Source organism: Eptatretus burgeri, chromosome 6 (genome assembly GCF_056783735.1).
Source record: "Eptatretus burgeri isolate ZD-2024b chromosome 6, Ebu_testis_v1, whole genome shotgun sequence".
In the NCBI taxonomy this organism is placed as follows: domain Eukaryota; kingdom Metazoa; phylum Chordata; class Myxini; order Myxiniformes; family Myxinidae; genus Eptatretus; species Eptatretus burgeri.
In genome coordinates this window covers 65,854,662-65,871,614 of record NC_140966.1, presented here as the reverse complement: position 1 = coordinate 65,871,614, position 16,953 = coordinate 65,854,662, and the positions used below count along the sequence as shown (strand labels likewise).

General features: G+C 43.9%; 1 pseudogene across 1 annotated transcript in view; it reads left to right on the top strand.

Annotated features, from left to right (window-relative positions):
* Nucleotides 1–16,953, top strand: part of LOC147024976 (FRAS1-related extracellular matrix protein 1-like) — a 127,656-nt pseudogene that overhangs the window by 106,752 nt on the left and 3,951 nt on the right. The window contains exons 34-38 of the transcript XR_015059657.1: nucleotides 1,390–1,519; nucleotides 7,650–7,722; nucleotides 11,826–11,975; nucleotides 12,632–12,834; nucleotides 13,583–13,765. The product of XR_015059657.1 is annotated as an FRAS1-related extracellular matrix protein 1-like (transcript). The remainder of the gene's footprint in view (nucleotides 1–1,389; nucleotides 1,520–7,649; nucleotides 7,723–11,825; nucleotides 11,976–12,631; nucleotides 12,835–13,582; nucleotides 13,766–16,953) is intronic.

Below are 16,953 nucleotides of genomic sequence, written 5' to 3'. Positions count from 1 at the left end.
GACGTCCACAGGACTTGAACAGTCCTGCCAACGTAGAATGAGCCGAAACGATGGAGGCGGTTTATTTATTTATAACCCAAACATGGCGGTTCTAATCGCTCTACCGCAAACGGGACGAGGAAGGTGACACGAGTCACTTTTCACTGAGTTGATGATGTTTATTTGTTTTTACTATTAACCAGAAATAACAAGACTCGGCAAGAAAAGGGATCCGGGGCGATTCGACGGGATGGTGTGGGATCGGGCGTGGGGAAAACACAGACAATTCCAATGAATATAGAGATCTCAAACCCTCTAAGGCACCAAGCACACACACACACACACACACACACACACACACACACACACACACACACACACACACACACACACACACACACACACACACACACACAAAACGTAGCTATTTCTGGTGGTCAGGCTGGACCGTGGTGTGGACGCAACTGTCCCTGGATCGGCGTCGGACGAACTGGCCTTGCTCTCGTCAGGGGGGGCAGGAGAAACCGTGGTGCTGTCGACCTCCTGGTCTTGGCCCAAGTCCGCTCACAGCCGCCAGGGAACCAGTTCTGGCGCCAAGTTGCGAGCAGGAGAGGGAGGCAGGTCCGCCCGCCGTTCGACCCCGAACTCCGAGTCAGCAGAACCCCAGAGCCAACCAAGGTGAGGCACGAGGCTCAGCAAGGCTCCAAGACACGATGAAGAACACGATCGAATCAGCACAACAACAAGCACGCTCTCCGCGCAACAGCCTCCACACCAAAAAAAACACGATCTTTCTGTCCCGATCTTCTTCCTCTTCCTCTTCCTCTTCCTCTTCCTTTTCGACCCCGAACAGAACCTTTTTATCCTCCCGTCCTCGTCACTTCCAATCGAGCCGTTTTATTGGCCCACCGCCGTCACCTTCCGCCAATCGTGATCACGGGGCGGAGCCATCCGCAGCCCTGTCCTGTGACGTCACGGCCAGCCTCCAGGGACGACTAAAAGGGGTTTACGCAGACACCCTTACCCTATCCCGTGTCCCTATCTAATTACGTGACAATTATCATTTCCCCCTTGAAGAAATGAACATTTACTAGACAACTTATCACCACTGAATTGCTACTTATTACATCGAGATCCTGGTAAACTCGAACAGCATGGCATACCTAATTAAACATCCTAATTACCCTTTGAATGCATACCCCCCCTCAAACGTAACAATATTGTATAAAAAATATATATATATATATATATATATATATATATATATATATATATATATATATATATATATATATATATATAAATGGTTTGTTTAACTCCTTAATTTGTGTTTGAATTCAAGAGCTTAGATCCATTGTCTGTGAATCAAACATGTGTTTGCACTGGCAACCTATTCCACACTCCTAATAGGTTACAAGTACAGTGGTCTCGTGTCCAGATGGGCACTGCCTCCATGCGTGTATGTGAGAATGATGGATCCGTGAAGATCCCACTCATCCGACAAGGCTGTGCTTCAGATTCGGCCTTCATTGCAATCAGGGTAATAATAAAATTATACTCAACAACCTGTTTTTATATTACCAGGCTTCTGCTGCCAAATGCCATTTCTGTGGAGCATCTAATGTGATGTGAGTTTCAGAGCCAGACAAGCAAACCTTTGCATATCTCTAAGATTGTTATCCTCACTGAAGCAGAGGGTATTGCATTTGGGTCCGTTTGTTTGTTTGTTTGCTACTTGCAAAATCAAAGATTTTTCAAGTATATTTGTCAGTAGATTTTGTTATTCTGTCTGTTTGTTTGTCTGTCAATCGCCTACAGCTCACAATTCTAAGCCGATCGTCATGAAACTTCACCAAATTGTCAAGGTAGTCTCAACTGAGAAGCCTATTAAATATGAAAGGTCTTCTTCAGGTCAAATTAAAAAAAAAAAATTATTTTTTTTTTTGTATACCTTGGTCGAGGCTCGTATGAGAGCTAACACACAACTCACAGCAAGGAGGCATGAGACAAGAGGGGCGGGAGTGGAAGGGACAAAACAGTGGGGAACAGACACATTAGGTGAACTGTGGAAGGGAGAGGGATGGGGATGGGACGGGGAACATGGCGAAGAGAAGATGGACATTACAGGGACTTTCAGGAAGGAAAGTAGGAGAATTGAAGGAAGTGGGCTTGGGTGGATTATCGGGGGTAGAAAAGATCGAGGATTTGGATGGGGAAGATAAGAGGTGGTGGTGAACAGCTGTTTTGAAAGCCTGGAGGGAAGAATAGGAAAGAATAGAGTGAGGAAGTTTATTCCAAAGGTGGGAAAAAAGAGGAATGAAAGAGTGAAGATGAGCAGTGATTCGTGATTTTGGTAGTTCCACCAAAAGGGGGTTGTTGGCGGACCTTGAGCGCCCTGTGGAAATGTGGTGGGGACAAATCGCAGAGAGAGCAGGGGGGGGGCAAGGCTGGAGAGGAGTCGGTAGAAGACAGAAAGACCACCGACCAACCTGCGGTGATTGAGTGAGAGGCCCAAAGACTCAGCTTCATCCCGGGAGATGCCGATGATCTAAAATGCCCTGGTTTCGACAGCGTGAAGCCGAGAAAGGTGGGAGGCAGGAGCACCAGCCCAGAGGGGAGAGCAGTACTCCATCAGGCTATGGACAAAAGCTTTGTAAGTGGTCATAGCTCAAGAGGACCGAGGAAGGACTTTGCACGACGGAGGATTCCCAGTCGGCGACTGGCTTTTGAGGCGAGGTTGGAAATGTGACTTTCCCAGGAAAGGTCATGGCAGATAGTGAGACCCAGAAGCTTGAAAAAAAGGACTTCTTCCAGAGGATTGTTGAGAAAGTGGATGGGGGGGGTTTCTAAACGGTCCTTTCGAAGAGACATCGTGAGAGTGTGAGATTTGTCTGGATTGAAAGACATGTTCCACGTGTTGGACCAGTTTGTGATTTTATCCAGATCTGCAGTGAGCGAAGAAGCTGCTGCTTGCCAGTCTGAGGGATGACAGATGGTACGGCATATGGTGGAGTCATCAGCAAAGAGATATAGAGGCTTTTCCAGAGAGTCAGAGAGATCATTGATGAAAACCAGAAAAGGAACAGGGCCCAGAACGCTACCTTGAGGAACTCCAGCCTGGACAGGAAGAGGGGATGAAAGAACTCCATTTAGGGCCACACGTTGACTGTGACAGGAGAGGAAGTCTGCGAGCCATGAGTGGAGATGACCTTGAATACCATGGGAAGAGAGTTTGGTGAGCAGGGCAGGGTGCCAGACTGTGTCAAAAGCATGTGATATGTCCAGGGATACGGCTCGGATTTCCTGTCTGGCATTGAGGGCTTCCATCCATTGATGGGAGAGCAGAAGCAGCATATCCAGGGTAGAGTGACCTGGTCTGAAACCAAATTGATGATCGGAAATCAAGCCATTGGAGAAGAAGGATTTCATGTCTGAAGTGATGATGGATTCCATAACCTTGCTGATGATTGGGAGAAGGCTGAGCAAGATTCACAAACACGATTCTTGAGCAAGAATCAAGCTGAGAAAGACATGAGGCAGGAGAGCAAGCCCAGAGGGAAAAGCAGTACTCAATCAAGTTTCGGATTAAAGCCTTCTAGGTGGATCGGAGCTCAGGATACAAGTTGAAGGAAAGTAAATCCATCTAACATCAGACAACTATCAACATAAAAGATGGATAACTTGCTAATACACCCAATAGGAATATAACAATAATACTTTTTATTATTAATATTATTATTATTATTATTATTATTATTATTATCCACCATATAAAACACAATGTGTGTTTGTGTATTTGTTTGTGTGACGTCTGTCCCCCTTCTAAAAAATTATTTAAGAAGGGTTTTAAAGGCCGATCTTTTAACATGACTGTGTGTTCATGCGGTTTATTTTTTCAGGATAAACTTGAAAAACATTTTCCATTTAAGAGTAATTACTTCTCTTCTTCTGGAAATGTACACGGTGCCTTGCAACTGGGGCCCAATGGTGGTGTACAGAGCGTTTTAAAAAATAACAATAAATACAAGGTGCAGGGAGGTGAAATTCGCTGCACATGATGTGTAACACGCAGAGTAAAACGAGTGTTCATTTACATCCATGTGATGTCTAATAAATAAAAAAGATATAAGCACACCTGACGCTAGGCCGAGGCTTCAGGCTTTGACACGCTTATGAGGCTGTACCCTCAAAACGAAAGGTTCCAGAAGATAAAGAAGATAGGGTAACATTTGTACATGTAGTGTTTTAAAATAATGCTTTTTCTTGATACAAAACATCATATCTTCCAGTCTCTCAATATTTCGAATAAAATAATTCCAACCCGTCATTTTTTGCTGGACTTTTATACTAGTTATAATAATAGTTCCATTCAAAGGAGGCCATTAGACCCATGAAAGCCTACACTATTATTACCAACCTATGGTTGTTTGTCCATGCTCTATCCTTTTTAATTGCTGAGCATCAAGCCAGAAAGCAGCACATACAATTTTTTTTAATCTTAGGCATAACTTAGCCATGGTTCAAACCACTGACCTCCCCAACTCAGAGCAGACATTCTACCCATTATGCCACCAAGACTGGTTAAATACACGGTTGTATATTTGGGTGATACATTTGCATCATTCCCCCTGAGTGACACACAGCTGTACATTTGGTATGAGAATGGTTTCATCATGACCTCACTTAGTGTGCAATGAATGAGCGTAACAATTTGTTTTAAACTTGGAAAGGTGGTTACAGAAATGCGTGATATTCTGATAAAAAGTTTATAACTGGGAAATTCTCAAACATTTGAGTGATTAAGTCCACCAACGAAGGTGGGCAGAGGTTATGTTTTCACCCCTGTTTGTCTGTCGGTCTGTTTACGTGTCTGTGAGCAGGATATTTCGAACCGTTATCGACGGATTCGGACGAAACTTGCTGGACAGGTTGAGTGTTTGACAAGGACGAATTGATTTAATTTTGGTGAAGATCCGGATCCGGATACGAGAAAATAATTTTTCATTTTCTCTGATTATTCACCATTTAGATATTGGGCCAAAAACTATATATGGCATGATATTTCAAAACGTCATGGACAGGTTATGACAAAACTAGGTGGACAGGTTGGGTAGGTTACAAGAACAAGACGATTATACTTTGGTTAATTTGCAGATGCAGACTCTCAGTGGGATACAAAACGTAAACTGTTCACTCTGGTGGAGTTTTATACTCCACCGAGTGCGGTTCAGTTTCCAAATGTTTTTCACATCCACTGAAGGCAAAGAAAGTATGCCAGCAGAAACTATATGTGGAAACAATGCTGATGGCATTTTTGATTAATGGAACTTTTGGACCATTAATTTGTTCCTAATAGATAAACAATAAGCCAAGTGTTTCCAATTTAAGTGTGAAACGTTTATGGGACCAAGTTCACAGCCATTGTCCAGACAAATGAGTATCCAAATAATGGATTGTGTATGTCCTAAAATACGCTGCAATGACCACACGCCCCATTTTTAATGAAGGTAGCATTTTCATTGTGAAGCACCACATCATTCACCAGCTTTTGCTTTGTCTGGGTTTTTTTTTCTCTCCTTCCCATCACTAAAACTTCTAAGTGCACGAAAAGAAAGGGTATGTGGAAGGAAACCTCCAGCAATGGTTCTACAAAGTGTTAATAAAAAGAGAATTGGGAAACAGTGGGGAAAAAGGGTGTGACAGGACTTCTAGCAGCAAGGCTCAGGATTGTGCAATCAAAAGGACTCCGAGATTGCACACCTATCTTTGAGCTGTTTGATCTGCTTCTATCCCCGAGCTGACTGTGGACTGATAGCTTGTTAGCTGAGCCAAGGATTGATCATTTGTAAGCGCATGCACACACGCACACGCGTACGTACGTACACACACACACACACCACAAAGTGTGCTGTCCCTCAGATGGATGTTAAGCCCCGTGCCCCCATCTGATAGCATGAATTGGTGGATGTTAAACAGTTATCACGAGAACTCTGAACAAATTACAAATTCCTGCCGTGACTACCACTGTGGGCAAAAGCAACCCCAATGTAATCCTTGAACCTGCCTGTGGGCAAAGCATGAGAGAGGGACAGAGAGCCAGAGCCAGACAGAACCAGAGAGTGACAGAACGAGTGACGGAGAGAGGGAGAGAGTCAGAGGGAGAGAGAGAGAGTCAGAGGGAGAGAGAGAGAGTCAGAGGGAGAGAGAGAGAGTCAGAGGGAGAGAGAGTCAGAGAGGGAGAGAGAGTCAGAGGGAGAGAGAGTCAGAGAGGGAGAGAGAGACAGAGGGAGAGAGAGTCAGAGAGGGAGAGAGAGTCAGAGGGAGAGAGAGTCAGAGAGGGAGAGAGAGTCAGAGGGAGAGAGAGTCAGAGAGGGAGAGAGAGTCAGAGAGGGAGAGAGAGTCAGAGGGAGAGGGAGTCAGAGGGAGAGAGAGTCAGAGAGGGAGAGAGAGTCAGAGAGGGAGAGAGAGTCAGAGAGGGAGAGAGAGTCAGATGGAGAGGGAGTCAGATGGAGAGGGAGTCAGATGGAGAGGGAGTCAGATGGAGAGGGAGTCAGATGGAGAGGGAGTCAGAGGGAGAGGGAGTCAGAGGGAGAGGGAGAGGGAGTCAGAGGGAGAGGGAGAGAGAGTCAGAGAGGGAGAGAGAGTCAGAGAGGGAGAGAGAGTCAGAGAGGGAGAGGGAGTCAGATGGAGAGGGAGTCAGAGGGAGAGGGAGTCAGAGGGAGAGGGAGAGGGAGTCAGAGGGAGAGGGAGAGGGAGTCAGAGGGAGAGGGAGAGAGAGTCAGAGACGGAGAGAGTCAGAGACGGAGAGAGTCAGAGACGGAGAGAGATTCAGTGGGAGAGAGAGTCAGAGGGAGACATATAGATAGAGATATTTCGATAGAGATAGAGATATTTCGATAGAGATAGATACATATATAGATAGAGATATTTCAATAGAGATAGATACATATATAGATAGAGATAGAAACGTATATAGATAGAGATATATATAGTTTGAGATATAGATATAGATATAGATGATGAACAGTGAGATGTGGAGTCAAATAAGAAAAGATAATGTTGACAATATTGGAAAAAGGAGTAGAAGGTAAAGCCATCTACCAACGACATCTTGAAAATCCCTTGAAAAACCCACTACACCTTGAAAATCACTGCTCCCTTACTCAAGGTTGATTTGCATCGTTTATGACCGTATTTTCGTTTCACTGTGCAGCCATCCTGCCCCACTAAAGTTATCTCCAAAATATATATATCATTCCATTAATTATATTCATTCAAAAGAGAATACTCTGATGAAGACAGAGAGGATAGTTTTGCAATTTACAAAATAAAATCATGTTGGTAGCTTTGTGATAATGCATCGAACTTGATGCAATGATGCCTATTTAAATATAATGAAGCCCGAACGTTGTACAATGATACACTCCTGAGGCCTTTGAGTGGGACGTTTCACTCTTGGAAGAGAACGTGGCACGAACAAGGACACACTTTGCGGAGTGAAATACCTGAACTAAACCATGAGCTTTTGGCAAGATTTCCATGTGCATCGTTATTGAGAAAATGGCACCAATTTAAAACTGTGCCTTTGTTCGAAATAATGCCCAATAATAATTAGTGTTCCATTTATTCGTTATTAACATGGTTCCTTTTTCAACCTTTATCTTGACTAGGCACAAGGACTGAATGCCATTCCTGAGAAGGACTTCGCTGTCGGTGCGATAAACCTGGTGCAGTTTGATCCCGGTATGTGGTACACCAGATATGCTCACACTTCAAACCGCTGTGTGTTTGCTCCATGCTGTTTGAGGGACTAATCGGAGTTCGTTTGTATTTTTGGTGCTCAGGTGGGGTTGGGAAAACAATCAGAATTTAATTGAAGTCTAAAGTACACTATTTCATCTTTTTCATTTAATTTACAGCCTTTAAGGCTCATGGAAGAGCTGCAAAACACACACACACACACACACACACACACACACACACACACACACACACACACACACACACACACACACACACACAAAGTGATGATGATACCATGTTTGGTCTCACCATCTGCATGTTGCTGTTACATGATAGTACCCCTTGCCACACACCTGTTGTAAGATGTATGCACAGCATTAGATGAAAACCGCTTGGTGGAAACGCCCGAACTAAGCCATGCTAGTTACTTGAGCCTTGCTGCTGGAAGTTATGTTTTCACATCTGTCTGTCTGTTTGTTACTTGCAAAATCTTAGATTTGCAAGTATCTTGGTCGGTCGACTTTGTTATTACTTGGCGGAAAAAAAAATTTCGCCAAGTATGTTGGTTTGTAGCGTTTGTCGGTCTGTCTGTTTCTCACATGGTTTTTGGCCACAATTTTCAAGCAATTGTTCTGAAATTTTTTTGTGTGTGTGTTGGTGACCAGCCAAGGACAGCAACACATTTTGTGAATATCTGAATCCAGATCAGGATCCGAGAATTTTTCAAGTGATTCTTCACCACTGAGAGATAGAGGGCCAAAAACAATATGCAGTATCGCACAATATCTCAAAAGGGTATGGATGGAGTGCGACGAAACTTGGTGGACAGGTTGGGAGTGCCACTAGGAAGAAATGATTCAATTTTGGTGAAGATCCGGATCCAAGAAGTTTTCAAATGATTCTTCACCATTGAGTGATCCGGCTAAAAATGATATTGCTGTGCTTCTGTGAAACCCTCACTCCCCGAGGCAATGGCACATAACATATAGTGATCCCGAGACAGTTATTTCATTCGTATTTGTTTTCGATAGTCCTTCCCTATTGTGTGGTATGGTCATGGGTTTATGGGTCATATGCCTTGCGTTGGCTTTTCAGCAGCTCTTTATTCCCATTCTTTACTGTTTCATTTGCTTTGCTACACACAGGACGCATGCATGCACGCTTAGCAACAGAGTAGCTCATTTGCATACATGCACCATTACCCAATGGACACTCACTTCAGACTTCACCAGACTCGAACCCCAACGTTGCAACATTTCATACACCGTTAAGATTCCTTCATCAAAATTACCACACCATCGGACCACAGCCTAAGCTCGCTTTCCCTTGCCATTAACTGCCACAACCATGACGCCTCAACCACTACAAACCACCATGCCATAACCAACTGCTACACGATACAACCACTGCAATCAGTCAACCACCATCACCACCGATGTTCACCACCTCCCTCTGGGACAGCAGGAGACAAGGGAGCGGCCTGTACCATTAATTATCGATAATTGGGTCTGGACGTTCTGGCGTCGAGCTTGGAGCACAAGAGTGTGGCGAATTCCATTTGACATGGTGTGGATATCCCTAGCGTTCCACTCAATTCCATCTCTCGTTGGATGTCCGGCGCGTATTCGTGGCCAGAAAGTGCAACCAAGTACCTCGCCCCATGTTATTCTCGGAGCTCCATTGCGTGACAAGGTGCAGAACGACTGGAGCCATTTCCGGTGCCAAATCCTCACTTGAGTGGGGCCAAGGGTGTAGTGAGCATCTCTCAAGGGACACCCTGCTGGGGAATTATAAAAGAGAGTTCTGTTCTCTGGTTTGCTCTCTTCTTGTTCTCCGGGTTACAGAGCACAACGAAGCCTGCCAGTGCAAACGGAGCGGAAAAGAGTCCACTACCAAGCGGAAGAGCCAGACTCCAGATGGAGCACACTTAGACAGGATGGACTTTACATGTACAAACCTCTTTACACTTCACATTATGACTATCTTCTCACACATTCTTTGCTCGTTTTCCTCTTCCCCGATCCACATCTTTACATCTTCCTCTATCCACCTCATCTGCCAGTCACCGCACACCTCATCACACCTCTTCTGACTACGCACCTTAGACACACTTAGTCCCCCCCCCCTCTTCCCCTTCCTCAGCGACTGGGTTACATTTGTCCGTTGACTGCTCCTAGTAAATCAGAGGTCACAAACACCTCAACCTTTCTCTCATCTCTCTGAACTATCTAACTTTCCGTGGGATGATCTCGTTGGTGCCTGTTTTGTTAGCATAATTAAGATTGTAGAAAATTCGGGTTGGGTAACTCTGTATTGTGTCTCTTGTGTTTGTATGTAACTGTTTTTCTTTTACTGCACCTCACCAATCCTTGATTTCCCCTGCTGTACATATTCCTGTCTATTAAAACCTTTGCTTATTGTTCCACATGCCTTTCCTCACCCTTACTATAAATAAATTGCTATTACTAGCCCCCATTGGGCTGGGTCCGAAACGGGGGCGAATGGATTTGGTCTCGATTTTCGTGTGTGTTCTTGCATGAACGCATGCGTGCGTGCGTGCGTCCACAACCATATCATGGACATGTATGGACCGATTTTATATATACTTGGCAGAAAGACAGCACATGATGGTATACATCAGCACGCCATTTTTTTCGAGATCAGATCCAAGATGGCCGACTGACGGTCATTTTAGTTGTAAAAAAAAAACAAAACCTGGTGTCGAAAACGTCAACCATTTCTCGGACAAGCATTTACCGATGTTCAATCTGGCACACAGATAATGAATGATGGCTTACATAAGGACGTCATTTGTCATCGAGATCATATCCAAGATGGCCCGTTGACGGCCATTTTGTTAGTTAAACGTGTCCCGAACCATTTCTCCGACATGCATGGACCGATTATATCTTCAAACTTGGCAAAAGCACAGTAAACGATGGCGTACACTTGCACCTAACTTTATTTTGTGATCTGATCAAAGATAGCCAACTGGTGGACTGGCGGCCATTTTAGTTGTAAAAAAAACCCGATGTTGAACACCTCAACCATTTCTCGGACATGCATTTACCGATATTACGCATACTTGGCACACAGATAAAGAATGATGGCTTAGTCACACATTTCATTTTTTTTGACATCAGATCCAAGATTACTGAATGGCGGCCATTTTGTTACTTAAATGTGTCCCCAACCATTTTTCAGACATGCATGGTCTGATTTTGTTCAAACTTACCACAAGCACAGTGCATGATGATGTACATATGCACTTCACTTTATTTTGCGATCTGATCAAAGATGGCCGACTGGTAGATCGGCGGACATTTTAGTTGTACATAAATGCCCAGCACCCACCCACTTCATCGCTTGGCAGTAATCCAGGTGTGCATTGAGGGCACAAACCTCATTTGGTGCGGCTGTGCAAAGGTAAGGTACCCACGCAAAGTAGTGAAACCCTACCTGGATTGGCAGTACCAATCATCATTCATGGTTGCTTCACAACCTACCGGGCCACGGAGTTATTCACGACTGGTGGCCTCAGGACCGGCTGTTCTAGAAGAACCCAAGGGCTTCCCCTCATGGCAAGCCTTGAACCCCGGTCTGTAACAATACACTGCATAACACAATGTTTCAAAAAGTTTTTCGATGGATTCAGATGAAACTTGTTGGACAGTTTATGTGTGTGACAAGGACGAATCAATCCGATTTTGGTGAATCTGGATCTGTATTCGAGGATTTTTTTATTTTATTTTAAAGTGATTCTTAACCTTTGAGAAATGCGGCCAAAAATTATATATGGCATGATAATTATATAAAGGTGTGGACGGATTATGACAAAACTAGGTGGATGAGTTGGTTCAGTGACGAGAACAAGCCGATTCGATTTTGGTTGAGGTTCGGATTCAGATCCAGCCTATCAGTGGGATACAAAACATAAACTGTTCAGCGGAGCAGAGATATGCACTCGACCGAGTGCCTTTCTAGTTAGAATTGCTTCCATTTTTGAACACGTATCTTCTTTTTTTTTTTTTTTTTTCAAAAAAAAACCATTTTTTGTAAGTGATAATGGTGTGTGGGATTGGTTATGCTGTGTGGTTATACAGGTGTGCTGGATCGTTCATGGCATGTGACACTGTTGGCTGACAGTTTGGAAGAACCTGATGAGAGACTAATAGTTGATCTGCACTCTCCAGTCGGGGCTGTTCTTGGGCCTCAAAACACTACTGTGGTCATTATTGAAGATGCTCAGAGAGGTATGGTGCACCCAGGTTCACGAAAGGGTTAAAATTTCTGAGATTATTAAAACAGGAATGTGTATCTTGTTACCTTCGCCACTGAAGGTGAATGGAGGTTATGTTTTCACCGCTGTTTGACTGTGAGCAGGATATGTCAAACCGTTTTGGACGGATTCAGACTAAACTTGCTGGACGGGTTGGGTGTGTGACAAGGACCAATTGATTCGATTGTGGTGAAGATATGAATATGGCTATTGGAATTTTAAAAAAATTTTCAGTGATTCTTCACCATTGAGAAATGGGGCAAAAAAACTATTTATCGCATGATATCTCAAAAACGTTATGAACGGGTGATGTCAAAACTTAGTGGATGTGTTGGGTAGGTGACAAGAATAAGCCAATGAGATTTTGGTTCAGGTCCGGATGCAGATCCGGCCTATCAGTGGGATACAAAACGTAAACTGTTCAACCTGGCGGAGGAACGTACTTTACTGAGTACTGTTTTAGTTCTCTCTGTGATACAAATCCATCTTAACAGTTTTTTGAGTGCATCAGAAAGAATGAGGAAGTTTAGAGATGCATTTTAAAGTGTGTCACTAAATAATTGAGATGAACCTTAAATTGTTTCCTTAAACCGATATTTGACAAAAAAAAAAAAACTTTTGTTCTTCTAGGGCGATGCCACACACTCAAAAGAGGCGGTGAAGGTTGGGGAAGAGGAGAAAACAGAGGAGAAGGAAGATCCATTGAAATGACTCGGCATGGTCACAGTTCACCTGCTAACCACCGTAATGGGAAAGAACTGTTCACCATCAAGCTGGAATCTCTCCATCCGAGTGTTCTTGATCTACATGCTGAGATCACTTCACCAATGACGGTAGCCAGTACAGCCACCGATGTTGTTGGCAGTCCTGCTGGGGTAGCTTTTAGATCTGAAGTGGTGGCTCTGATAGCACTTGTTGGAAAAGCAAAGCAACATCGGAGAAAGATGATCCAGTGTAGCCAAGGGGAAAAAAGATCAGTGGTTATAAACCAAAAATCTTCGAATAATCGGCCACTAATTGTGTTCTTGTGCGAAGGTTCGCATCAAAACATCACGAAGAAAAATAAACCATAACCTTGCACACCATTATTTAACAAATTAGCTCCAGTTGTTGCATGCAACAACGTTCTGAGCAATCATGCTAATGGCTTTCCTTTTCCAAAGGTGCTTCCATCATCCCATCTTCAGGAATGAGTCTGATTTAATAATTTGGAGTGCAATTTTTACAATCTTTATCCCCTTTGCGTGATGCACACCACACCTTGGTTTATGTGGACACCGATCGCTTTAACCGTAGAACCAACGCAGAAAAATAAAACAGAAAAAAAGAAGACACAAGCCCATCATTTGTCTCTGGGGGTGGAAGTTGTCCTGGTCTAAATCTATCATATTAAAGGACACAAATGGAAGATGGTACAATAAGCAATTCCCCTTTGTATCTGAAATGTTTGGTTTCAAGCAAGGCCAAACGGGCTCATTATATTAACTCGTGATAACCACAAAACAAATGTTTGTCCAAAGCTTTGCAGTTTATCAAATCTCTTGTATCCTGAGAATGCTGTTTTGTAATCTCCTTTTGCAGTTCCATGGTCTTGCTCCACTAAAGCTCGAACAAACGAGCCCCAATGAAAAATCCTTTCAACCCAGGGCACCTGTCCGTTCATATTCCAGACATCTCAAAAGTCAAAGCCCCTCGGAAAGCCTGATGAATAGCCATGAAGCGCGACAAGCACAGAGGCCGACGAAATACACCGAGCCGGCAATGGTAAGGTCAACGCACCGCATCGCAACTTACAGGGACAGCTTTTCACTCTCTTGGTTCTTTCACATTTCTTTGCAGTAAATATTCTTTCGTTCCTATTCAAGACTGCTGGGATGGCTTAGAAACAATGTGCAAGCCTTCAAAATGTCTTCTCCTGGATTTGAACTCCAACCAATAATCAGATGTAAGGGGGGGGGGAATGCAATCTGGTACACAGCTGTGTAAGGGTACATCGTTGAGTACTTTTGAAGGGATCGAAAGTTCTTGTCTCATCTGCTACCGAGAGGTTCACAGTGAGTGTCGTGGTATGTTCTGTGAGGTTAGGCCTTTGGCTGATACTGTGGCCAAGTAAACGTTCGGTGGAACCAATCTTATCGAGTGTTTTTTGTGTGTACGGGACATTGTCTCAATCCATGAACCAAGGACAGCAGTGAAAGCTTTTCGCTAAATTCTGGTATTTCAACTGCACTTTATATATCCAGCAGCAAAACCTTGGATTACATTTTCCGAAGGCATGCACATTTGAGTTGAAGCATCTCATGAACTTTGAGGCCATGAAACAAAAGCTATTCAAGTGCCATGGAGCCTTTTGGAGGCAATGGGACGGTGAGCAAGTTTGTTGGAGCTTTACTTGCACAAAGGTGTTTATGCAGAAGTTTGGCTGATCTTCAGGGAGGAGTTTTGTTGTTGCTTTGTATACATGCGTGAGGCTCACGTTAAAGCTAGCTCAGAATAGAAGTAAGCAAAATGAAAAGGGCGAAAACATCAACATCAGTGAGAATGAGATAAAGGGGAGGGGGAGAAGGTCACGTGAGTGTGAACGAACTGAACACAAGTTGAATGAAGCACAACAAGAAGATTAAGGGGAAAGTGGGGATGGAATAGAAAAGGAACAAATCAACCCACATTGAAGAAACGAAAATAGGTGAGAGAGATTGGGGGAAAATCACACTAACCTGGGAAAGGGGATTGCCTGGGAATTGGGTCATTTGGGGAAGAAGAGACCATGAGTATGGATAGGGAATGACCTGATGTAGTGGTGAACAGGCTGACACGATTGCCTCTGCCCTAGATATCCACACACTCGACTCTAAGCTGTCTAGCCTGGATTTGAGTCCTGACCCAGCTATAAACTGTCATCCCGGTATTTCTCAGGCATGGTGATTCATCAATGTGTGTGCCGTCCTTCGGATGGATGTCCCATCTGCCAGCATTCGTTGGTGGATATTAAAGATCCCACGTTTTCCTTCGCGAAGAGTAGGGAAGCTATTGCCAGAACCCTGAACAAGTTACAAATTCCTGCTCTGACGAACAGAGGGTATTGTATCAGCGGCACAGCCACGCCCTCAGCCAATGATGCTACACTGCAGCCTTGTGCTGCATATGAATGAATAATTGGTGAACAGTTGTCTTAAAGTCCTGGAGGGAAGAATGGAACTGAACAGACTGTTGAAGTTGGGTCCGCACGTGAGATAAAAGAGGAACAAATAAGTAGAGGTGAGCAGTGAGCCTGGATTTTTGGAGTTTAACAAGGAGAGGGTTACTTGCAGAACTGTGTGCACCCTGCAGCTATCTGGGTGGGACAGAACCAAGAGAGGGCAGAGGGTGCAAGACCGAAAAGGGGACAGTATAATACAGATGTATATATATATATATATATATATATATATATATATATATATATATATATATATATATATATATATATATATATATATGCACAGGACCGAGACACTCAGCTTCGTTGCGAGAGGTCCAAATGATTTTGAGGGCCTTGCTTTTCCACAGCATCAATCAGGGAAAGGGTGCCAGCCCAAAGGGGAGAGCAGTAATCCAGGAAGCTGCAAATGAAGGCTGTGCAGGTTGTCCAAAGTATAGATTGGCCAAGGAAAGTGTGTACTTTCGAGATTAATTATCTCGATGGAGATGCTTTTGCACTTTCTATTCCAATAAATCTAAAAGTTAAGATAGGTTATTTCAGACCAGTGAAGGATTCTGTAAGCTCTGTTTTTCCTTGTTCATTTTTTTTTCCATGATCTGCCTGAATTCCAATGTGAGATGGTACTAGCTCTTCTACTTTCTCTCCCTGCCCTTCTAATTTACACCGCCCATCACTGGCCACCAAAGAGGAGAGAGGAGGAGTTGATTGGGACCATACTCTGTGCAGAGCGTTGGTGCTGCTTAAGCAGTCTCTTTGGGTATTGGGCAAAATCCTGGACGGGTCACCACACCAACACAGTACACCAACATGCTGGCACTCATTTTGCCGACTTCGGAAGGATGACAGGCCGAGTTAACCCCACCTGGTATTAATTCGACAGCTGAGTGGGATTTGAACTCAGGACCCAAGGATCCAAAGCCTGCCACCCTAACCATTAAGCCAACACCAGGCTTGGCCGCCAAAGGTCATATGCATTCACTGACTCAGCTGTTTTTGAACCTTCCAAGGTCAAGGTCGACAGCTCAACTGCACTCTTTTGTCCCTCCCTGCACCTGTCTCTGGAACAGATGAAGAAAGCCTGTCCAGTTCCGCTGGTCATTCCAGTCCCTCAAAGTGCAGTTCACAGCCATTTAATGGTATCTGTTATAACTATCCATGATATCTTGTTACCCCTGTCTGTTTGTCTGTGTGTTTTTTATGATAAGGATATCTCAAAAATTTTAAGGACGGATTATGACTAAACTTGGTGGAAAGGTTGGGTGCATAACAAGGATGCATTGATCCGATTTTGTTTCGACCCGAATCTGGATATGAGAATTTTTTCAGTGATTCTTCACCATTGAGAGATTGGGCCAAAGACGATGTATAGCACGATATTTCAAAAAGTTGTGGACGAGTTATGACAAGAACAAGCCGATTTGATTTTGGAGGTCTGGATGCAGATCTGTTCTAACAGTCGGATACAAAACGTAATCTGTTCAGGCTGGCAGAGGTATGCGCTCTACCGATTGCTGTTCTCGTTCCCAACATGATCGTGCCCATTTCAATGATTTTTCACTCCCACCTCCACTCATCCGATTGTCTTCTCGCTCATACCAAGTGAACCGGTGTTGATGAAACTTTCAGATTTGGGTGCTGTCAGTGCGTCTAAGTATCAGTCCAGCCATATGTCCATCCATCCGTGCGTCCGTCTCTCCTAAAATATGACTGCATGCATTTCTTTCACATTCGACACATGTATGCATTAATA